This window comes from Lissotriton vulgaris, chromosome 4_1 (assembly GCF_964263255.1).
Source record: "Lissotriton vulgaris chromosome 4_1, aLisVul1.2, whole genome shotgun sequence".
NCBI classification, from domain to species: Eukaryota; Metazoa; Chordata; class Amphibia; order Caudata; family Salamandridae; genus Lissotriton; species Lissotriton vulgaris.
This window is the reverse complement of record NC_141691.1, coordinates 600284103-600308743: the sequence shown is the minus strand read 5'-3', so window position 1 is coordinate 600308743 and position 24641 is coordinate 600284103. Positions and strand designations below refer to the sequence as shown.

The 24641-nt window shown below is 47.1% G+C and overlaps 1 pseudogene; it reads right to left on the bottom strand.

The window, feature by feature from the left end:
- Positions 1 to 2989: 2989 nt before the first annotated feature.
- Positions 2990 to 3958, bottom strand: LOC147722307 (uncharacterized; annotated as a pseudogene).
- Positions 3959 to 24641: the final 20683 nt, after the last annotated feature.

The window sequence follows — 24641 nt, the reverse complement described above, 5'->3', positions numbered from 1 at the left end:
CTACTTGGGTTTATGTTGCTCATCCTGTCTACAAATGAAAATATATGTGAGCACATTTTTAATTAATAGAAAATAATATTTGATTTAAATATGCTTGTTGGGATAAGCAGGTTTCAGTTGGCAGAACTAGGCTTGGGCAGCCTGCATTGACATTCGTTTTACATGGACGAGTTTCCAACGTGAACGTTTCTTGAGTGTTTTTTTACCTTTCAGAAAGTAACCAAAATATAATTAATTTAATGGTAGCGTTTATTTGTCGTGCTGACATTATTTAATGTGTGTTCCATGAGAAGGAAGCCATGTGCAGAATGTTTCTGTGTGTGCATCAAATTAAAGTCACTTTTCCTGGGTCTACTCTTTGTACCGTCTACTGTTTTAATTGATGCACAAATGGCATACTATTTCCTTCATTCCATATGTATGTCTTTTTATAATTATGCATGGAGGCAGGTATTCTTAAATGTTTCTTTTTTGAGGTATCACATTTTGTTCATTTGCTGCTGGTCTGTGTGCAAGTTACTTAATTGGTACAGCCCTGTTATCCTCTTGCTAAATTAGATTTTAGTTCTGGGTACTACTTGCTTTGGAGGTCAGCCCCTTATGGTCATTTCTCTTGCAATTGGCATTATTTGATGTATTATTGGTGAAGGTTTGAATTTGCCTTTTGTAATTTGGCTCATTTTGCCTTTTGTAATGACTCTTAAATTTGAATAAGCCATTATGGTTTTAACTTTGAATTTTGTCCGGTGAAGATTTTCTTTAATGGCACATGGCTGTTATTGAGACTCATATGGACCTGATCCTGCTCCTTAACCCTATTAATTTATTAGTTAAAAGTAGTGACAGGATTTTGGTGGAAAACAAAGCTAACAATGGCAGCAGTTAATTAGCATCATTTGCATAATTAATTAACTTACTTAAATTAGTAAAAATATTTGACCCCAAAAATTGTCAGAATGGAATCGCTTGATTTAATGCTGGTATATCTGATGGTGTTGTCAGGAGTTGAGTTATGTGAATATTAGTGAATATTAGTAGAGCATTGAGTGATGAATTGCCTTATTCGCAATGTGTTGTCTTGCATATTGCATATTGTGATGTGGAGAGAGACCATTTGTTTTGTGCTTGCTGCTCAGTGTGTTAGCTCAATGGTGTTACTAAGACCATCAATAAAATTAACATTAAGTATAATTGGTCTAATTGTAATGTTAACGTTTTTAGAAGTTGTTTTGGAGTGAAATTATTTGTTTTTCACCCACCCCAGGATGTGTTATGTTAATGGTGTTTTGTTTTGCGCATGCATCAAAAACTGCATTGCATTGTAAGGTGTTGCGCAAATTGCTAACATTATTTAAATTGTGGTTTTGATGAAAAGCTATTGTTATGTGCAAAGGTTTTTGGATTTATGTAAAGGTTACAGATTTATTGAAATCTAGGATTTTTATATAACCTTATAAGGTTGTCTGCTAAATAAAGGTGCCTTTGCATCACACCAGGTTATAGGTTTAAGTCCTACGAAACACTTGTGTATAAGGATAGTCACGCTGACTGTACGGATAGGTCAAGGCTGGGTGAAAGTCTACAGTGGTGTGACTGGAAGCACTATGGTGCTATGGCCTTTCCGTTGTGAGTTTGATATTCTGTTCCTTACCCTGATAGACAGGCAGAGGTTTGATATGTTTCATTTTGAAGTCCTATTGTATTTGGTTGTATTTGTATTACATTGTTACAAATGGTATACCTGGTTGGCTGTGGTATACACCCAGGCCAGGGAGAAACACCCACTCTAGTCTGGGTAAGCTAGATACACACTAAAAGATAACCTGTACTCATCCTCTGGAAGCTTGGCACAGAGCAGTCAGGCTTATATCTAAAGAGGCAATGTGTAAAGTATTTGTGCAACACACACACAGCAATACAATGAATACACCACAAAAAGACTCCTTACAGGTGTAGAAAAATAGATAATGTTTATCTGAGCAAAATAAGACTAAAACAACAAAAATCCAATTAGTAGAATTCAAGATATGAATTTCTAAAGATTAAATGCAAAAACAGTGCTTAAAAGTCAATAGCGCTAAAAGGTTACTTGAGGTTGCCCTAGGGCAGGCCTGCTACAGGACTCAGACAGGTCCCGCTAACAAATTACCTTGGATGGAGCAAATTGTTGATGTTGAGAATTCGAGGCGAGGAGGCGCAAGGTTGATTCGTTGATAGAAGTGAGCTTCAGCACTAATCCACGCCGTCGATGGAAGCTTTGGTGACGAACCTCTTGGCGATGCAGGCGCTGTGTTGATGTCAAGCTGTGCCGGCTGTAGAATCGCTATTGTCAAGTGGCCACTGCTTAGGCATTGAAGGAGATGCGTAGGTTCCGATTGGCGAAAAGTCAACGCTATGTCAACTTCAATCTTGGAGATGGTGCAAGAACCCACTTCTGAGGCCCAGAACATGGGAGGGCACCACAGACAAGGGCAAGACTCACAGAAGGCAGAGTCTAGCAGCATCAGCAGATTTGCAGGACGTCTTTTGTGCCCCTGAGACTGTTGCCGGAGAAAGAAAGAATCAACACGACTTCTGTTGACAATATAGTATTGAGTTTATCAAACATGAGCAGGAGGTCAGTCAGCTCCATGGAACTGGAAACTGAACTCAACTTACAACATAACAAACTATTTTTTATATAATGTAAAACCCCAAAATAAATTTAATTCGCATATCAAATCAAGCCCTTCCTCAAGCACATCGTTATCTCTTATATTTCAGCAAAAGCAATAGTTTCTACAAAAACATCTAACCACACGTTTATGGAATGCGACTCAAGTGCATGTGTTACTGATATATTTTCAAACTCACTGCACTACCGGTTGTCCTTGACTCTCTCGTGTTTTGAAGCCTAGCAACGCCTTTCCTCGATTCGCATCTACTGTTCTGTAATGCCTAACCCCCTACTTAACTATTTCCTTTTGTGTCTACTTTACCTACATATTTCTCAGAGGCGTGTCCTCGCAATGCATGTCTGCGGTGCAGGCTGTGACTTTCCGTTTGTGCAGTGTTTACTAATTATATTTCTATATTCTACTGAACCTAGTATCTGCTTTCCTCCTGGGCTTGCTCTCCATTCTGCTATTTTAAATAGCTTTGGCCTGTGTTTTTCTTTTACCACGTACATTTCTACACGTCTTTCTGCTGATGCTTGCATTACCCTAGGTGGGCTTTCTCCAGTTTCTCCATTCACTATAGCATTCCCTCCTTTAGTTGATGTGTCAACTATTTTCACACCTTCCCTTTTGCTTAGAGTCATTAATGTGTATATATGCTCTCCTCAATGTCCAGCATTTTATTGACCAATCTAGTGGTGAACATACCACCCAACCTCTGACTAACCCTTTTGCAGCATCCTATCACTAACTGGAAGACACAAAACATAAAGAGCACTACTACAAAGATAGGCAGCAAGGTCTTAAATAGTCCTGACATCCAGGATGGTATCTAACTAAACCACCCTGAGAACCATGCGTCGGGGGCTTCACCCTCGTCCGCCATCTTCTTTTGCAAGGTATGCAGAGTTTGTATGGCCTCTGATAATGTTCCATTATCTGCGTCATTTGCTGGAATGTACGTACAACAGGCAGTTTGAATCTTGGCGCATACTCCCCCCTCCATGGCTGTCATTAAGTCCAACACATATCTAGGCTGCATAAGCATTATTCTCATAGCTCACGATTGCATTGAAACCATCCTCAGTGGCATTTATGACCTTCATTAGTTCCCAGAGGGTAATTGGCAGCCAACGTGTAGTCGCTTTTGCTTGAATGAACGGAAGGATGCTGCCGAAAAATAGCTGTGCATCATTACACAGACTGTGCTCCTGTGGGACATCTTCCCAGGCTGTAGCACCAAAATACTCTGCAGCTCTCTTCCTCCGAAGATGGTGCTGCCAGGTAGTTGGATGGCTCATGGGATAGTCATGTAACTGGAAGATGTCCACTCACCAGAGATGGAGTGTGCACGGTGACTAAAGAACAGAGAACACTCCAACAATCTCCGCTGTTCCAGTAGTAGTCCATTAACCTCTTCGCTGCTGATGACGAGCTCAGCTCGTCATAAGCTACGGCGCTCGTATGCTGATGACAAGCTGAGCTCGTCATGTAACGCGGTATTTTAAAAAATGCTGCACACAGCGGGAAAAGCCACTGCAGCGATGCGGTTAAGCTGGAGGTGCCCCATTGCATGTCCGGATTCAAGGTTGTGGTATTGTAATTGATGTTTTTTTCCAACTGGGACCGTTCCATTACCCCTGAGACATAAAGAGAAAAGAATGGGGTTTCTATCTGCTTGAAGAGTTGTAGGTGTTTCTATCCAAGTTAATCTATATATGTTCTCATCCCACACTGCTTGGCACTTCTGTCATGTGCTATTGTCACTAAGGTTTCCCTTCCATAGAGAAAGGGCACTACACCCAACTGTGGCGCATCGGTGCCAATGACCATGAATGTATACTGATCCTTTTACTCAGAAATATGGCCTCTCTTGACAGTCGTGTGGTCGGGTGTGTTGGAGAAATTCTTACACAAAATTGTAGGTCGAGATACCCCCTAATAATCCCTGTTGCAATATTTTAACTCTCCACATTTCACTCTTGTACCTCATAATCCCTGTATTAGCCATTAAGTCTAACTTCACTAATAGCTCTTTTCAGTCTGTTAGGATGTTCATTATATCTACTAACTCTTTTTCATCATTGCATGGCGTTTACTAGGAATTTTCCCTGTTTTACCTGCAGGGGTGGCAGCTATGCTCATATTCTGCAAAGGAAAAGGTATAATAGACATATGGTAGTATTCCAGGGTGCCTCTTTGGATGAGTGTAACCAATATGAGACGGTGGCGTGTGGAATCAAGGAACAAACAAAACACGACTCCTTAAAAGTCTGTATACCAATCTCCTTCATATGTTGGTACCACATATTATCTAATAAGCTAGCATGAATACTACGGGATATATTTTTCTACTCGGGTACTGCTATCTGCAAATGCGTGATAATTTGACATAATGCCATACTTTTTTATTTTTTTTATTTCAAAAACCTTTATTGAAGCTTAGCATTTAACATGTGTGATCATTACAGTTCGTAAAGCTCAGTTTGCATTCTTCCACATTGACTTAGTTCACAGCTGCTTCAAATACCAACACAAACTCCCTCCCCCTCCCTCGTTCCCTGTAAAGTTCCTAAAGAGTGCGACATAGCAGGTTCTACACATGCAGGTGCACTGCAGTTTTGTGGCCTTGTACTAATCCCCCCTATCTCAGGCTGAGATCAATATGTAAGGTCTCAAAGAAACGTGCGTGACCCGTTATCATATGACTATATCGATTGAGTGCCGGTCAGTGCGATGCCCTCTCCCTCCCTGTTGCCTGCCTATTGGTACGCCTGATGCTTGTGGCTCCCTTCTTAGCCCCCCGTATTGTCCAAGTGTGGGCTGGTGGGGGAAGCAGACCGGAATAACAAGCGTGGAGGCCGTATGTAGTGGGCTATCTCGTAGCCGGTGTTTATTACTGTACAATGTTTCAATGGTATGATACAAGGGAATAGAGAGTTCCAAAGGATTGCGGGTTCTGGGTCCGAGGTAAGGAGTCTTCCGGGTTTGATCTTCAGCTGTTGGTCTTGACTGTAGTCGGGGCCGATCCTTGAGGTATCAGTAGGCTCAGCTCCCGGACGGTGGTTCCTCGGAGGGGGGGAAAGGAGAGAGAAAATAGGGCCGTTAGCTCTGTCGGTGGATCCGAAGATAAGATCCTGTGCCTTCACCGGAGTGTTGGGGCTAGAACGACTGTGAGGAAAGGTAGGGGAAGGTAAGAGAGGTGAAGAGATAGCGCGGACAGGGAATAGGGTGACGTTGGTGTCAGGACGTGTGGGGGTATTTATCTACAATCGTGATGGTGCCACTCTCACACGTATATACAGTCTATTCACAGTGCACGGTGAATCGTGAGGAGGGGTCTTTTATGTACACGGAGGTATTTACAGCCTACTTATTTACAGACTTTCGTAACGCCTAATATCTACACACACACACAGAACTAGTACTCACTTGGCCCGCCGCAACTCCGTCCTTGAGTTGCGGCCGCTCTCCAGTGTCCTCCTCTGGACTCCACCAGTCCTCTGTCCAGACCTCGTCTCCTGGTTCCGGATCGTCTCTCTTCTCCGGGGGTTCTTCGCACGCCGTCTCCTGCCACGAGTCTTCCTGCTTGAACGCTGTGTTGTTGGTTCTTCCGGCTTTTCTGTGGTCCGCCTCCGGAAAGGGGGAGGGACTTCCGGGGTCGCGGGGATGCACTTCCGCTGTGTCCCGCGTTGGTACTGGTTCCTGCAGGGAAAGAGAAAGGGGTGGAGTCCGGGTTGTTTTGGTAGTCCGGGCAACAGGGGACTGTGGTGGCGATCGGGAGGGGAGACGTGATATCCGCTCTGACGGGGCCGTGCTCCCATCACATCCCCTTCCCCTAGCTGTCTTTCTTGATCGGGTAGGCTGGCAAGGATATCGAGAAAGATAGTCAGCATTGGCTTGATCCGCGCCCTTCCTGTGGAGAGTCTTGAACCTGAAGGGCTGCAGGGAAAGGAACCAACGAAGGACTCTTTCGTTGTGTCCCTTGTTACGGGCCATCCATTCCAGCGGGGCATGGTCAGTGTACAGAATGAATTCTCTGCCTTCAAGATAGTAGCGGAGGCTGTCTATCGCCCATTTGATTGCGAGGGCCTCCTTCTCCACTACAGCGTAGTTTCTCTCCCGGGGAAACAGTTTTCTACTTAAGAAAAGGATGGGCCGTTCGTTTCCATTAAGATCTTTCTGAGAGAGGACAGCTCCTAGCCCCTGCTCGGAAGCGTCGGTTTGGAGTATAAATGGCTGTGAGTAGTTGGGGCTGATGAGAACGGGACTGGACAGTAGGATGTCTTTCAATTGGTGGAAGGCATCCAACAGGGAGGGGTGTGGTTGTCTCAGGGCCTCTTCGGTTTTTATGGTTTTCTTTAACAGATCTGTGAGGGGAGCTGCTATCTGGGAAAACCGGGGAATAAAGCGTCTATAATACCCTAAAAGGCCTAAGAAGGCTCGTAGCTCTTTCTGGGTCTGGGGAAAAGGGATGGAGTGGATAGCGGCGATTTTGTTGTTTTGTGGGCGGATCAGTCCTTCCCCCAACAGGTAACCCAAATACTTCACGGTCTGTGCAGCCAAGGTGGTTTTCAAGGGGTTGATCGTGAACCCATAGGACCCCAGGGAGTGTATTACTTTTCTTAGGTGACATAAGTGCTGTTCCCAATCATCACTATAGATGATTATGTCATCCAGATAAGCCCCGGCATAAGAAACATGTGGCCGTAACACCCAATTCATGGCCCGCTGAAAGGTGGCTGGGGCCCCGTGAAGCCCAAAGGGCATCATCGTGAATTGATATAGGCCTTCGGGGGTAGAGAAGGCCGTCTTTTTCTTGTCTTCAGGTCGTAAGGGAATCTGCCAATAACCTTTACAAAGGTCTAACGTGCTGATGAATTTGGCCCTACCGATACGCTCAATCATTTCATCAACCCGGGGTAAAGGGTATGTATCGAAGGAGGAGATCTTGTTGACTTCTCTGAAATCGATACAAAAACGGACCGATCCGTCTGGTTTGGGGACTAATACAATCGGCGAGTTCCAATCGCTACTGGAAGGCTCGATGATCCCCATGTGGAGCATCTGGGTTACCTCGTCCCTGATAATGGGTCTTCGAGCCTCAGGGAGCCGATAAGGCCGCTGACGGACCGTTTTCCCGGGTTCCGTGATGATGGCATGCTCGACTACTGACGTGAGGCCAGGAGAGGAGGAGAATACCTGCTGCAAGGGGTGAAGGGTGGACCGAAGTTCCTGTTTCTGTTGAACCCCGAGTTCTGAGTCTATACAGACCTCATAGGGGAGTTCCTGTTCTGGACAGTTGTTCAGGAGGACAGGACGGGGTCCCACCCACTCCTTCAGTAGATTTACATGGAAGATTTGTGTGGTTCGACGGACAGGGTCGAGCTCGATTTCATAGGTCACGGGAGTGACCTGTCTCAGGACCGGAAAGGGACCCTGCCACTGCCCTAGCAGTTTGTGGTCGGAAGAGGGCATTAAGAGGAGGACCAATTGACCAGGAAGAAAGGAACGAGGTTTTGTACCCTTATCATATTGTTGCTTTTGTTTGGCTTGGGCTGCTACCAGATTCCGGCGTACAATGTCTCTTATTTGCCCCAGGTGTGTTCTGAGGTTTTGTACGTACTCAGGCAGAGGTCGGGTACGGTCGGGTTCCGCCTCCCAGGCCTCTTTGGCCATATCCAGTAGGGTCCGAGGGGGTCTGCCATACAGAAGTTCATAAGGGGAAAAACCGGTGCTGCTTTGGACCTTGCAGCGGATGGCAAAGAGGGCTAGGGGTAGCATTTCCTCCCATCTCTTGCTCTCCAAGGCCAGGAGTTTTTTTAAGGTGGTTTTTAGGGTGGCGTTATACCGCTCTACAAGGCCGTCAGTTTGGGGGTGATAAGCGGAAGTTCTGATTTGTTTCACGCCTAATTGGGAGCATACCTGCTTCATGAGGGAGGAGACGAAGGGGGTTCCTTGGTCAGTCAGTATTTCTCTAGGAAAGCCTACCCGAGAAAAGATGGATATTAAAGCTTTAGCAATATTCTGACTGGTAGGCTGGCGGAGAGGTATGGCTTCAGGGAAGCGGGTGGCGTAGTCCACTAGAACTAACGCGTACCGACAACCGCTTCGGGATGGGAGCATGGGACCTATAATATCCATCCCTACCCTACTGAAGGGGATGTCTATCAGAGGAAGGGGTTGAAGAGGGACTCTAGGAGGTCGATACCGACTGTTCTTCTGGCAAATGGGGCAGGCCCGACAGTACTGTTTGACTTGCTGGTGGATGCCTGGCCAATAGAATTTTTCTAGGATGGCCTGACTTGTCTTTTCGTCACTGAAGTGGCCCCCGAGTAGATGGCTGTGAGCAAGAAACAATACTTTGTCGCGGAAGGGTCCGGGGATTATTAACTGGGACGGTTGTTGGGGTCCCCCTTTTCTGTACAATAGACCGTTCTTTTTATAGAAGTGGGGACCTACATGCGATGGATCTTCGTGGTCCAGGGCCCTTCCCCAGGCTTCCTGCAAAATGGGGTCTTCCTGCTGAGCAGCCCGGAATTCCTGGTCGACTTCCCAGGGATGTTCTTCTACTCTTGCTGGGAAGGCTGTCGTATAGTTCCTTTTTTCCTTTTTCTTTTGGGTTTTTGTCTTGGTTATCCGAATGGGAGATGTTCCGACTACTGGGGAGCTGTCGGAAAAAGGAGCTTCAGACCACCACTTCTCTAAGCTGGTGGTGGTGTCCTGGAGAAGGCGAGGAAGACCAGGATAATCGCTGCCCAAGATAACCTGTTCAGGCAGGGAAGGAACAAGCCCGACATTCAGGGTACTTCCAGGATCCAGGGAGTGTTGTACTTGAACCTCGGCCGTCGGGTAAACCTTTGTGTCTCCGTGCACACACTGAATGGCCACTGTACCGGTTATTGGTCCTATCGGGTGGGGTAACTCTTGGGGTCTGAGCACACTCTGTCTACATCCCGTGTCTGCAAGGGCCGATACCCGATGTCCATCTATTCGTACAGGGCAATGAAAAGCGGGAGGAGACGGCCCAGAGGATAGACACACATAGTTTCGGGCCATTCCCACCTCCATCGGCTCTTCTTTTTGTGGACAAACCCGGGCAATGTGTCCGTAACCTCCACAATGGTAGCACTGGGGACCAGGCGGTGGGGGTCTGGACATCACCGGGTAAGGGAACAACGGGGGAGGATCAGGTCTCTTGGTCAGGAAAGGACGGGGGCCTCGGGGTTGGCCATGGGCCTGTGCTCGGTGACCATGATCTTCCTTGGGCTTCTGCAAGTCCTGGGCGCGACTGTACGCGCTGGCAATTTCAATTGCATTGTCTAGTGTTAGACGTGCGTGCTGACGGACCCACTTTTGAGTGGCAGGATGGAGTGAAGCCAGAAACTGCTCCAAATAAATTTTAGAAAGTATTTCTTCTTTAGTGGCGGTTGCGGACTTCAACCACCGGTCAGCCAGATCTTTAATCCTGAAGGAGAGGGCTCTTGGTGTCTCCTGTGGTCCCTCTTTTGCTTGGCGGAGCCGCACCCGATAGGTCTCATCATCGATACCTAATCTTTCAAGGATACAGGTCTTGATGTCCGCATAGGGGGTCAGTCCCTGTACATTAGCCTGTTGAAAGGCGGCCTGTAATTCACCAGTCAGTAAAGGACCCAAATAATGACCCCAGCGGTCGGGAGGCCAGGCAGCGGCTTGGGCCAGCCGTTCAAAATTAGTAAAAAAGAAGTCCGGGTCTTCTCCCGGTACATATTTCTGGAGAACCACCGAAGGAAGAGATGTGCTGGGTCGCTGTTGGCCTAAGACGTCAGTGAGCTTCCCCAAAGCCAGGTCCTGAGCGGTTCCCTGACCCTTCAAGACATCGTGCAGCTGCCCACGGTCTTCTTCGGCCGTCTTCAAGAACAGCTCCATCATTATTCCGAGTTGTTCTTGGGAATCAGCTAACTTTTGCACTGCGGCCTCCATGCTTCCGGTTAATCCCACTTCTGACACCACTTGTGGGCTGGTGGGGGAAGCAGACCGGAATAACAAGCGTGGAGGCCGTATGTAGTGGGCTATCTCGTAGCCGGTGTTTATTACTGTACAATGTTTCAATGGTATGATACAAGGGAATAGAGAGTTCCAAAGGATTGCGGGTTCCGGGTCCGAGGTAAGGAGTCTTCCGGGTTTGATCTTCCAGGGACAGCTGTTGGTCTTGACTGTAGTCGGGGCCGATCCTTGAGGTATCAGTAGGCTCAGCTCCCGGACGGTGGTTCCTCGGAGGGGGGGAAAGGAGAGAGAAAATAGGGCCGTTAGCTCTGTCGGTGGATCTGAAGATAAGATCCTGTGCCTTCACCGGAGTGTTGGGGCTAGAACGACTGTGAGGAAAGGTAGGGGAAGGGAAGAGAGGTGAAGAGATAGCGCGGACAGGGAATAGGGTGATGTTGGTGTCAGGACGTGTGGGGGTATTTATCTACAATCGTGATGGTGCCACTCTCACACGTATATACAGTCTATTCACAGTGCACGGTGAATCGTGAGGAGGGGTCTTTTATGTACACGGAGGTATTTACAGCCTACTTATTTACAGACTCTCGTAACGCCTAATATCTACACACACACACAGAACTAGTACTCACTTGGCCCGCCGCAACTCCGTCCATGAGTTGCGGCCGCTCTCCAGCGTCCTCCTCTGGACTCCACCAGTCCTCTGTCCAGACCTCGTCTCCTGGTTCCGGATCGTCTCTCTTCTCCGGGGGTTCTTCGCACGCCGTCTCCTGCCACGAGTCTTCCTGCTTGAACGCTGTGTTGTTGGTTCTTCCGGCTTTTCTGTGGTCCGCCTCCGGAAAGGGGGAGGGACTTCCGGGGTCGCGGGGATGCACTTCCGCTGTGTCCCGCGTTGGTACTGGTTCCTGCAGGGAAAGAGAAAGGGGTGGAGTCCGGGTTGTTTTGGTAGTCCGGGCAACAGGGGACTGTGGTGGCGATCGGGAGGGGAGACGTGATATCCGCGCTGACGGGGCCGTGCTCCCATCACACCAAGCCCCCCTCTTCTACCCCTTGTCCTTCATCGTTGCCTGCATCCTGCGCCAGGAGATATGCCACCAAGGGACCCCGGATATCCTTGGGTCGAGATTTGATAGGTTATAGGTCTGCATAGTTATGTAATTGTTCCTGCCAAGTGGACAAGTCGTTCACCCACTCCTTAAATTTGGGTGCCAGCCCTCGCCCCCACCTGCATGCCACCCTCCTTTTCGCTATCATTACTCCCATTGCAAGGAATTTCTTATATCCTGTCTGTACCGTGTGCATCAGGCCCAGGAGGCCAATGAGTGGGGACATTGTAATCTGCATATCCAACATCACAGACAATCCTTCAAAGACCTCCATCCAGTACGTTTCCACTCTCGGACACCGCCATGCCAAATGCATGAAATCTGCACCCTCCCTCCCACACCGCTCACATCTATCATTCTCCCATAGCTGGAATCGGTGCAGTTTGGCAGGGGTGTAATACAGGCGGTGTAAAAATTTGAAGTTTATAAGAGTCGCAACGGACTACTGCTGGTGACCACTTCTGTCTGCTTGCAGCTCATTTCCCACTGGTCATCAGTTAGCGGCTCTTCCAGATCCTTATCCCATTCTTCCCTAGCCCACAAGAGCTCAGGAGGAGGGCAACTCCTAACCTGTCTGTATAACAGAGAGATAACGTGTGTGGGGGCATCTGCCTGCAGTAGTGCGTGCAGTGGCGCAAATATATTGGGTTCCGCTGGGAATACCTGGGCGATTGCTCTAATATTCTGCCTAAGTCGGTGTACAGAAACATGTCCATACTAGTGGGCTTGTGACTTCCAAAAAACTGCTCTACAGTGCGGAATTGACCTCCGTTTATAGATCACCCCAAGTGTTGTACTTCAGTGCCCGTAACATTCTGCATCCCAACCCCTCGCATGTGACTTGCAACAGTGGATTGCGCAGTAAAGCTAATCGGGGGGAGTACATTAGAGGAGCCTCCAACTTGCGCGCCATCCATTTCCAAGCCGTCACGGTACAGTCTACCGTGGATGGGTCCCGTCCGCATTCCTTCACCTCTGTGAACAAGTAACCCTCCAGGGGGTGGGAGCCATATAACCCTCCTCTACAGCTAAGTGTGCCATGAAGGGGGGTAGATGCAATACAAAACAAGAAGGGAGGTCTCCTCTACAATCCAGTAACGGGACGAGGAGTAAGAGAAAAGACAGAAATCTGGACAGTCCCTGTTAGAGTCAATCAAGTGGATAGTAATATCCACTGTATATAACCATAGCTCAAGAAAGGTAGATGCAGCCAGTACACTGCAAAATGTGCCTGTGCGCAGTAATAGTATTGCTCAAAAGTAGGGACGTCATATCCACCCTGATGGTATGGTAACATCAGAGTCGCTAAATTCAGCCTTGCCTGCCTCCTTCCCTATATGAGCCGAATCAGTTGTGTTTTGAGGGTGCGGAAGAAGAAACTGCCCGGGTCGTATGGTATGTTGATAAATATAAAAATTTGAGTAAAATCAGAATTTTAATAAGGGATATCCCTCCTGCCATCGAGAGGGGCAGCTTTATCCATTTGGAAATGCTGTCCGTAACCCTGTCAATAGCCTTGCCATAGTTCGCGCGCATTAGTTTGTCTTTGTTTCTGGTGACATTTATACCTAAGTATTTGAAATCTCCCATCTCCCACTGCAGCGGGTAGTCTAGCTGATGTTGCTCCGTCCTACTGGTCAGTGGGAATACCGCTGATTTGGACCAGTTAATCTGTACCCCCGGTATGGCTCCAAACTTCGTGATTTCCCTCAGCACCGGGTTTAGGTTTTCTTGGGGTTTGTGTATGTATAGCGTTATATCGTCCACATAGAGGGAAATTCATAATTGCCTAGCAGGGTACACTAGTGCTCTATGCTCATGGTGTTGCCATAGTTTTGCCGCTAAGGGTTCAATTGCTAGCGTGAAAAGGACTGGGGACAGTGTGCATCCTTGTCTCGTGCCCCTTGTAATGAGAAAGCTGCCTGATCTGGTTCCATTCAGTAATACCGAGGCCCTTGGATTGCTATATAGGAGTTTCACCCAATTAAGGAAGGTATACGGCATTCCCATATGACTTAGTGTTCCAAATAAGTAATCCCACTCTACGGAATTGAAGGCTTTGGTGGCGTCCAGACATTACTGCCAACAAGGGTCTGAGGTTATGTGCCGTTGCTCTATTGGGAGCGAATCCCGCCTGGCAACACAAGCCTCTCCATCAGGAGATTGAGTCGCAGTTTAGAAGCGACAGCGGGTGATAGGAGTCGCAAGAGTTCAGAGGCTCTTCTGGCTTTAGCAATGTTACAATCTGGGTTTCCCTCATTGTCGCTGGTAACATCACATGTCTGTGAAGGCAGCCATTTAGCCCGCTCTGCTGTGTTAGCGCTATGAATTGGAAACTGAAATGCGAACTGTTTTTAAATATCTGTACCGAATGAATAATGTTTTTATGAACTAATCTTGGGAAAACTCATACCTGTATTCTCATTGCGGCCTCTTGCTCGCTGAATCCCCGGCCCCCTACAGCTGCTCTGGTGCTGGTTGAGTGGAGGGAGATTGTAGAGCCCGGCACTTCCTGATTGGGCCTTTGCAGGCGGCCATCTTGGCAGGGTGACTTTCCAGCTCTCCAGGCGACCCAGACTATTTAAATAACACTAGGGCGCCGACGCGCAGGAATTGAAGGCAGACATTGAGCCCGCTCTGCTGCGCTAGCGCTCTGAATTGGAATCTGAATTGCGAACTGTTTTTAAATATCTGTACCAAATGAATAATGTTTTTATGAACTAATCTTGGGAAAACCCGTACCTGTATTCTCATTGCGGCCTCTTACTCAGTGACTCCCCGGTCTACCACAGCTGCTCTAGTGCAGGTTGAGTGGAGGGAGATTGTAGAGCCTGGCACTTCCTGGTTGGGCCATTGTGGGCGGCCATTTTGGCCGGGTGACGCTCCAGCTCTCCAAGTGACCCAATATATATCTTGAAGAATGACGCTAACTCGCAGCGGATGCGTGCAGCAGACGCGCGCAGCGGGCGCGCCAAAGGCAAGCCCATCTGCACCTGTCCGCGCCCGGCTGGGTCCAGGGGCCATAAACCCTCGCCCTTCTCCTAGTAATCGACTAACTCATAGCTCATCTCGCCTGTACGAGTTGAGACCAGAAGGTAAATCGGAATATCTACACGTACTGAGCCCTGCAAAATTTCCTAAATACTGTCTACACTGTAACTACAAGCCGCTAGTCAATGGACACTTTGAACCTTTGGCCACTAATTCCCAAAATATGTTTCTTCTAAACTGTAGGTCGTTGTCCAAACATTGCTTCAAAATAGCATTACTAAGAGACGATCATAAATTAGACGTTCTGTTTTTAACTGAGACATGGTTACAGACTGGGAACGATCCAGCTATTGTTCAGGCCCTTCCCGCAGGCTATGAAATATGTAGAACCAATTGTACCTCTGGTAGAGGCGGAGGCCTAGAAATTATCTATAAAGATATATATAAGTGCGGAATTCTACCATCTACGCTTGATGACTGTAAAAGCATGGCTTTCTCTGTAGAATGCATGCCTACCAGTACCTTTACCGGTTTGCTGATTTACCGCCCTCCAGAAGCTTTCAAATAATTTATTCCCAAGCTCATTGATTTAGTCGGAAACTCAGCTCTGGCTTCTGCTAACTTCACAGTGCTGGGGGATTTTAACATACACTTAGACGGTCTGTCCAATCACATAGCTAGCGGACTTCTATCAAGCCTTCGGGCGATTGATCTTAAACAAAAAGGATTACTCCCGACGCATGATAAAGGACACCTCTTGGATCCAGTTTTTAGCAATCTTGACAACCTGAGCACTGGGATCCTCATCCCACTCCCCTGGACGGACCACTATTTAATCCCTCTAATCTGGACCACTACTACTGCTTTGTTAGTCCAGAAACAAACCGCATCTTGGGGTAGGAAGTGGTCTAGACTTCCCCCTGCGGAATTGAAGGCAGCTCATGAGGCTTCAAAACCTTCAAGGGGAGCCACCATTAATGAGGCGAATAATAATTTTAATAGTTGGATCCAGGATTCCCTTGACGCAATTCTCCCTAAAACTCTCATTCTAATTAAAAACAGGAAAAATACCGCCCCATGGTTTTATCCTAAACTAAGGGATTTAAAACAATCCTGCCGAAGATTAGAGAGGAGCTGGAGACAAAATCCCTCACAACATAGGAAGGATGATTAAAGGAAAGCAATCAGGCTGTATGAAGCAGAGATTAAAACTGCACAAGCACATTTTTATGAGATTAAAATTAGTACAGCAGCTAACTCACCAAAAGAGATTTTCCAGATAGCTAAGTCACTTATTTCTCCTCCTCAAAAACCTATACCGATGGAAGGAGCATTAACACGCTGCAATAACTTAGCGGTGTTCTTTCACCAAAAAATCCAAACTATTTATACAGCCTTCCCTCTCACACTACCTGATACCGTGGAAACCGAGATAGGCGGCTCTGTCTCTCCACCTAATTGTGTGTTGGAACAATTCTGCCTTTTAAATGTGGATTCACAAGATCTGGTAGTTTCTAAAGTGACCTCTGGCTCCCCACTGGGTCCTGCTCCACCACAACACCTTATTACGGCTATTGAATCCATCCGCCCAGTTGTCCTTGACTTTTTGAAGTGCTCAATCATCACTAGTACAGTCCCCCTCTCTTGGAAAAGTGCGATGGTTAGGGCTCTTTTGAAGAAGCCAAGTTTGGATCAATCTAATCTATCCAACTATCGCCTAATGTCTCTCCTCCCCTGGTTGAGCAAACTATTGGAAAAACACATTAACAACATCTTGGTCATGCATCTAGAACCCAACAATTTGTTGAATGTCTCACAAACAGGCTTTCGCCCTCAACATGGGACGGAGATGGCATTGTTGATGGTGACAGAAGAGGCAAGGAAGTTGGTGGGTGAGGGAGGAATCGCTGCCATTATCCTCCTGGACCTCAGTGCCGTGTTCGACACGGTCAATCATACCATTCTGACCTACCGACTTAAAAGTATTGGAGTGTCGGGCGCAGCAGAGGCAAGGTTCTCATCCTTCCTTAGCAACCGCAGCTTTCAGGTCTTTGAGGGGGATGTGGTGTCCTCAAGACTGCCTCTGAGCTGTGGGGTTCCACAGGGCTTTGCCCTGAGCCCCACACTTTTTAATATCTACATGAGACCTTTGGCGGGGGTCGTCCATCCGTTTGGCATTAAGATCGTCAGCTATGCAGACGACACCCAGCTAGTGGTGTCCCTACACCACGCTGAGGGGTCGTCTAGCTCCCTGGGCCCTTGCCTAGAGGCAGTGGCTGGGTGGATGGAGCTCTCTTACCTTAGACTCAACGGAGACAAAGCAGAAATCATGCTGTTGGGCTATCCATCACCTACTGTCCCTGTCTCCTTGTGGCCGGCATGCCTGGCACCCTCCCCGAAACCACAGATAAAGAGCCTTGGTATGTGGCTTGACAGCTCTTTTAACTTCACTCATCAGGCAACCTCACTTTCAGCAACCTGCTACGGATTGATGAGAATGCTTTGCAAAATTATTCCCCTCCTTCCCTTCCAGGCGAGAAGGATAATGGTTCAAACGCTTATACCGTCTCGCCTGGACTATGGGAATTTTTTGTACCTCGGAGCTCCTCAAGCCATAATAAACAAATTGCTAGTAACCCAGAATTGTGCAGCACGGATGCTCCTCCAGATTCCACGATGGCAATTGGCAAGACCAGCACTGAGACGGCTCCACTGGCTTCCGATCTTAGCCAGGATACAGTTAAAGCTATGTGTCTGGCACACAAGACCATGTGGAAAACGGGTCCACCGATTATGCATTCATTAATAACCCCATATCTCCCTCATAGAACCTTACGTTCTAGCTCTTTACACCTGGCTGCCACCAAGACAATAAGAAAGGTAAGGTAGGGCGGACGCTCCTTCTCATTCACTGCTGCAAAGATGTGGAATTCCCTTTCTCAGGCCCTGCGGGGAAACAAAAATCTTTTGGTCTTCCGTAAACTTTTAAAAACTCATCTGTTTGGAACGCTCGTATAGCACTGCGGACTGACCCTACTCTGCTCTTCTTTTCATTTAGCGCTACAAGGCCTCCGGGTAGTTTAGGCGCTATAGAAATACATTTTCATTCATCCATCCATTCATCCATTGCTTCATAGTACACTGCCTTCAAAATGGGGGCCAGGATCGTCACATATGTCTTATAAAATTCCACTGGCAATCCGTCGAACCCCGGTGCCCACCCGGACTTCATATGCATTATAGCCTCAATGATCTCATCAACCTCCAGGTCCAAATTGAGGAACTTTTGCTGGGTATCTCCTAGCCACGCCAGAGCTGTATCCTCAAAATAATGTTGCAGATCCAAGGGTAGACCCCTCTGGGAGGTGTAAAGTGATGTGTAGTAATTTACGAACGTATGTAGTTGTTCCGGCAGGTTCCTGTGTGCCTGTCCATTCTCATCCCGTATTTCTACAATGTAATTTGCAAATTTGGGGGGCGCACCGCATTCGCTAATGCCCTCCCTGGTCGGTCCCCGTCACCAAACACCCGTGCCATATGAGCCTTCCCTCTAAACCGGCATTCCCTATCGGCTGCGTCTACATATTAAGACATTTTAGTGCGTAGCGCAGCTCTAGGGGCTCCCGCCTAACCCCCCTCTGCTAATTCTCTCTCTCGAGGATTTTAAGTTCCCCTTCCAGTGTATGCAAGCTTCTGCGTAACTCTTTTAGGATACCACACCCCCTTAGAAATGCACCAGCCGCATACCGTTAGTTTGAAGGCTTCCCACACTGTAGTCAAACTGGACGGTAAACAGTCAAAATATCGAGTTTTTAATTTCGACCTACACTTATATCGAGTTGCTAATATCGATGGGACAGAATATCGATGTCCAGAATATCGATGGCCAGAATATCGACCCTAAGGTAAGTAATATCGAAATTACTAATATCGATAGCATATATATCGATGTAAGTAATTTCGATTTACTAATATGTGTTAGAAATATTAGTTAAGTATTTAAATTAATTGTTATAATATGTGTTTAATATGTTTTTATAATTTAAAAATATATAAAAGTAAATAATATGTTTTACTACCACAGCGGGTTGTGGGTTTATAGGGGAATAGGGTGGGAAGTAATTTATTTGTAATTAAATAATCATTTTTCAATGATTAATTTATTTTGCAATTAAATATTAATTGGCAATGATTTATTTTAATTGATTAATTGATTAATTAATTGATAATTTATGTATATTTTTAACTAAATTATATGTTTTACTACTGGAGCGGGTTGTGGGTTTATAGGGGAATAGGGTGGGAAGTAATTTATTTGTAATATTAATTAATTTTGGGTAAAGGGGTATTTTTAGGGTTCAGGGTCAGTTTTCAGTTTTTGGGTAAAGGGGTATTTTTAGGGTTCAGGGTCAGTTTTCAGTTTTTGGGTAAAGGGGTATTTTTAGGGTTCAGGGTCAGTTTTCAGTTTTTGGGTAAAGGGGTATTTTTAGGGTTCAGGGTCAGTTTTCAGTTCTTTGGTAAAGGGGTATTTTTAGGGTTCAGGGTCAGTTTTCAGTTTTTGGGTAAATGGGTATTTTTAGGGTTCAGGGTCAGTTTTCAGTTTTTGGGTAAAGGGGTATTTTTAGGGTTCAGGGTCAGTTTTCAGTTTTTGGGTAAAGGGGTATTTTTAGGGTTCAGGGTCAGTTTTCAGTTTTTGGGTAAAGGGGTATTTTTTGGGTTCAGGGTCAGTTTTCAGTTCTTTGGTAAAGGGGTATTTTTAGGGTTCAGGGTCAGTTTTCAGTTCTTTGGTAAAGGGGTATTTTTAGGGTTCAGGGTCAGTTTTCAGTTTATGGGTAAAGGGGTATTTTTAGGGTTCAGGGTCAGTTTTAGGTTTTTGGGTAAAGGGGTATTTTTAGTGTTCAGGGTCAGTTTTCCCTACTGTTGCACCCACTGGAGTGGGAATAGTAATTATTGTTAAGTAATTATATATTATATATGATTTATCATTTTATTTTTTTATTAAATATGTATTATTATTTTTTTTAACAATTATTACATATATTTAAATATGTTTAAGTAATTAATAAGTATTATTTACAGTTTTTTTATGTTATTTTAAATTTAAAAAAAATCGATATATTTAACAACGATATTTTTAACATCGATATTAATTTTTCGATATTTTGGTACTTACCATGTTGTACATAGGGCGTCAATATTTTTGCTATCGATATAATTACGCCGATATTTGTGTAGGTCGAAATTCTGTCTGTCGAAATTCTGTCATAGATCCAAACTGGACACCGAGTTCACATTGCATTTGAAGAATTCCTGTATTTCGTGTTCTATTTCGGCCCTAAATACTGAGTCTTGGAGGTGTTGGGGATTTAGACGCCAGTGAACATACGGGGAGTGATCGACCGGGGGCTGCAATGCAATCAAAACTGCTAGTGATCAGAATATGTACGTGCTAGGTGGGATGCCCTCTCTACCCAATGCGCCATTCCGACCAACACCAACATATAGTCCAGCCTAGCCCAGGACCCACGCACTGCGGAATAGTCTGTCCCTTCTTGAAGTGTGGGGTGCTTGTACCGCCATGTGTCTAGCAGGTAATTAGTAGTTATAATGCCGTGAAGCACCTGCTGCGTGGTGGTGTAATGAATGGGGCAGGCGCGGGATCTGTCATTCGTTGGGTCTACTACTGTATTAAAGTCGCCTCCCCAAATCACATAAGAAGTGCCTATTGTCTGAGTCCTGCCCCACACTTAATGTAGGGTGTGCGGATCGTCTGTGTTTGGTCCGTAGTAGTTGGCAAATATTATGTCATGAGAATTCAGCCTCCCCCAAAGTAGACAGTATCTTCCATTTGCATCCACTTCCATTCCTCCCTGTACAAACTGTACCCCTTGTTTAATCAAAATAGCTACCCCTCTTGCATAGTTTGAGTATGATGCGAAGCAATGATGGCCTGCCCACTGGGCCGCAAATTGGGGCTGACTCTTCGGGCCTATGTGGGTTTCTTGCAACATAGTCACCTAGACATGATGTCTATCCATGTACCCCAACACTTGTCTCCTTTTCCTTGGGTCATTCAGTCCACGCACATTCCAAGATAAAACAGAAGTTCCTATTACTGCCTTGGCACCATCAGCCTTTATCCCAATCTGCGTTCATATCCAGCATATGTTTGCCATGTCTATTGCCCATCCCTACCACTAAGAACTTCCCCGTATCTCAACACCCCTCTCCCACCCACACCGGCTTCCCCAACTCGCCAGGCATGTGTCCCTCCCTACCAAAACAAACTCAATAGTCTGATAAGTTCTCCCTCCCTCTTGAGGGAATTCTGGGGTATGCCCTCGTATGGGGAACACTAGGGGCTCACAATGCGTCCTCTCCCCGCCTTTATTTCACCCACTCACAGCTCTGCTTAATAAAGCCGGCTGCATTAGTGGGGCGGAGGTGAGTGTCCTGGCGGAACTTAAAGGTTAATAATAACACTGTCAATACGTCACCAACTTGGAGATATTCGCATGTCTCGTATCTGGCTTGTCAGCCTGCAGTACATTGTCAAAGTCCCCGCTCCCAATCCGGGTTTGACGTACGTGAAAGGGACCTGTAGCGTCTGTGTTCTTCAGCCTCTTGGGATGCTGCTCTACGGTTCCTCTTGAGGTATTCTTCGGCTTGTTGGGGGGTTGTGAAGAAATGCTGCTTCCCTAAATGCGTGATATTAAGTTTCGCTCGGTATAGCATTGCATACTGGATGTTTTCTGCTAGTAGTTTTTCTTTACTGCTGCGTACTTGCGCCTCGCCTCTTAAACCGCCTGTGTGAAATCCATGAAGAATGCCAAGGTAGTGTTCTCATAGCGCACCTGTTTCATTTCCCGGGCAAGCCTTAGAACTGCATCCCGAGCTCGATAGTTTAAGAAGCAAAATATTACTGGTCCGGGTGGAGCGCCTGGTGGTGGACGTACGGCCAGCGAGCGGTGTGCTCTCTCTACCGTCAGATGGGCCGAGAAGGCTTCCCTATCAAACAGTTCGACGAATAGCTTTTCCATGAAGTCCTCCATCCGGCCCGTGTTGGTGGTCTCCGCCAGGCCTAGTACTCGGAAGTTATTTAGTCGGGAGCGCGCCTCCAAAACTGCGCCGTCCTCTAGCTGCGTCACTTTGGTTTCAGCCTCCTTTATTCTATGATCGTGCTGTTGCTGTTCAAGTTTGTTCATCACAGTGTCCATTCTGAGGTTCATGGTGTCTATCTTGGTGTCAATTGATGTGAGGCTTTGCTTCATCCCCAACAGAATCGCTTTCCAGTCGTCATCTTGCTGGTCTGCTGGGCCCGTGTCTCTTTGCTCTGCCAAGCTCGATCCTTGCCCTCTCCGGGGGTTGAACGAGAACTTGGCTTGTTTAGCGTCCGTGCGGCCCATACCGATCATGTTTCCTCCCACTATGCTCTGGGGGGGGGTCTAGACGTTCTCGCCCACCAGACAGGTCTCCGTAGTCCTGTTCACTTTGCGAGTTGTGCCTCCGTTGTGCTCTCCCCCCTCCGTCTGGGGTTGTGGGAGCGCGCTTTTTATCCTGGCCTGGAGTTATTCCCGCTCTGTGCGCTCCCAACCGGCCGGGCTGTGCAGCCGAGGTCCAGCTGAGCATTGGAGGGCCCACGGACACCGGCACCACTCTCACTACTCAAGTCTCTTTCTTCGGGGACACAGTGACCCCTGCTGAATCGGCGCTCAAACACAAAATGGCGGTTTCGCAGCTGAGGTACCGCTTCCCGGCTGCAGCGTCAATACTGGGGAGCTACAATCTCTGTCCCGCAGCTTAATTTAGACAGGGCATGTCAGGGACTCTTTTATTGCTATACTCCGTGTGTGGGTACTCTCCAATTTCCCTCCTTATGTGTGTATATTCAAAATGGCGGCTGCCGCTCCTCTCTTTCTTGCCAGTAGTAGCTCCCAGGGGCAAGGGGTGCCTTGAATATTGCGTGGTCGTCTGTCCAGTTGCGCTTCCACGCAGCTTAAGGGGCTTTTGAAGCTCTGCTCCTACTGATATTGTACCCAAAGCCACGCACTCACTTTGCCTCGGAGCCCCGAAATTCGTGTCGCTGGTTCCTCTCACTGTTCCTGTAATCTGGGATGCGTGTGTGTGCCTGCCAGTATCAGGCTACACCCCTCGCAGCATCTCCTATATTATCGCCGCCCTGGTCCGTGATCGGGGTAGAGCAGATCTATGGCGATCCCGTTAGGGTGACCAACCGTCCGTAAATTTCACGGACAGTCCGTAATTTCGGCCGTCTGTCCGTTGTCCGTGAAGGATTGTTTAACGGACGCCATTTGTCTGTAATTTTAACTGGTCGCACAACCGGCACAGCTGGCCCCCACCTCCCTTCTTGACTGAGATGCTGCCGAGGTCGGGTGTAACAGACTCGGAGGCAGTACAAAAGCTCAGATACCCATCAGCATTGGCGAGGCACAGCGGGAAAGCAACCCTCACACCTTCAGCCCTTGATGAGCTGTTAAGAGGTGCTTGAAGGTGACAGAGGGAGGGGCGGCAGCTTCGGCGCAGGGGCATCTATTCAAATGCAAACAGCACTGAATGTGTCTTGTATTTTCAATTGGTGTGAGACATTCCCTTTCTGCCCAGGGTTCCAAATATCCTAGAACCGGCCCTGATTACACAGAGGCAGCACGTGGCTCACTTCACAGAGCTTAATTACTGTCACTAAATTGTAAACAAACCTCGGTTCTTCAAACATGCAGTCTATATTGTAATAAAATAGAGAAATGGCACAATCACACTCACACTGATTAACAAAGTATGGAGGACAATCAGTTAAATCAGTTCTCTTGGAGTATCTCCTTTCAGTACTGTACATCAGTGTGGGGGGAGGGGGGCAAAACTAACATTTTGGAAACAGAGCCTGTCTTCTCGTTGTCTTATCCAGGAGGGGGTAAGGAGCCCTTCCCCACCCTGGAAGAGACCAAGGTGATACTAGAATACTGCATACCCACCCCTGTGTCCACCCTGGTGGATCCTGTTCCCCCTCCAGTGATGGCTCTTGTCCCCCCATATGGTAGATCGTGCCCCCCCCCCCCTCCCCGCCTGTGATGGCTCCTGTCCTCTCCTGTAGTGGATCCTGGCTCTGCCCTGGGTGGCTTCTGTCCCAGTCCTGGAATGTCTCCTGCAGCGAGGGTGAAGTTCTTGATGGGCCTCTTCTCAAAAAGGCTCAGATCCAAATTAATATGAAAAGGGGGGCGAGTGAGTAAGTGAAGGGATGGCTGGATGAATTAGTGAAAGGGTGAATGGATGAATGAAAGATTGAATAGATGGATAATGGGAGGGGATGGATGGATTGATGAGTGAGTAGAAGGATGGAAGAGAGAAGACGGAAATAGCTGGATGTATGGGTGGAAGGGTAGCTGGATGGGTAAAAGGGTGGATGGATGAGTGAAAGGATGGATGAGTGAAAAGGTGGATGATGAGTGAGTGGGTGGATGGATGAGTGAAATGATGGATGGATTGATGAATTGATAAGTGCAAGGGCGAATGGATGGACGGATTAGTGAAAGGGTGGATGTAAGGATGGATGAATGAGTGAAAGGGAAGGTAGATGGACAAAATGATGAATAGACCAGTGAAAGAGTGAAAGGATAAATGGATGAGAGAAAGGATGAATGAGTGATAGGGTCAATGGATGGAATCATGAGCAGATGAGTAGATGGATGGATGGGTAGGTGGATGGATGGATGGAAGGAAGGGTGGGTGGATGGATGGATGGAAGGAAGGATTGCTAAGTGAAAGAGTCGATGGAGAGAGAAAGGGAGGATGATGGATGACTGAAAGTGTGGATGGGTGGAAGGATCAGTGACTGGGTGGATGGATGAGTAGGTGAAAGGATGGCTGGAAAGGTGAAAGGGTAAATCGC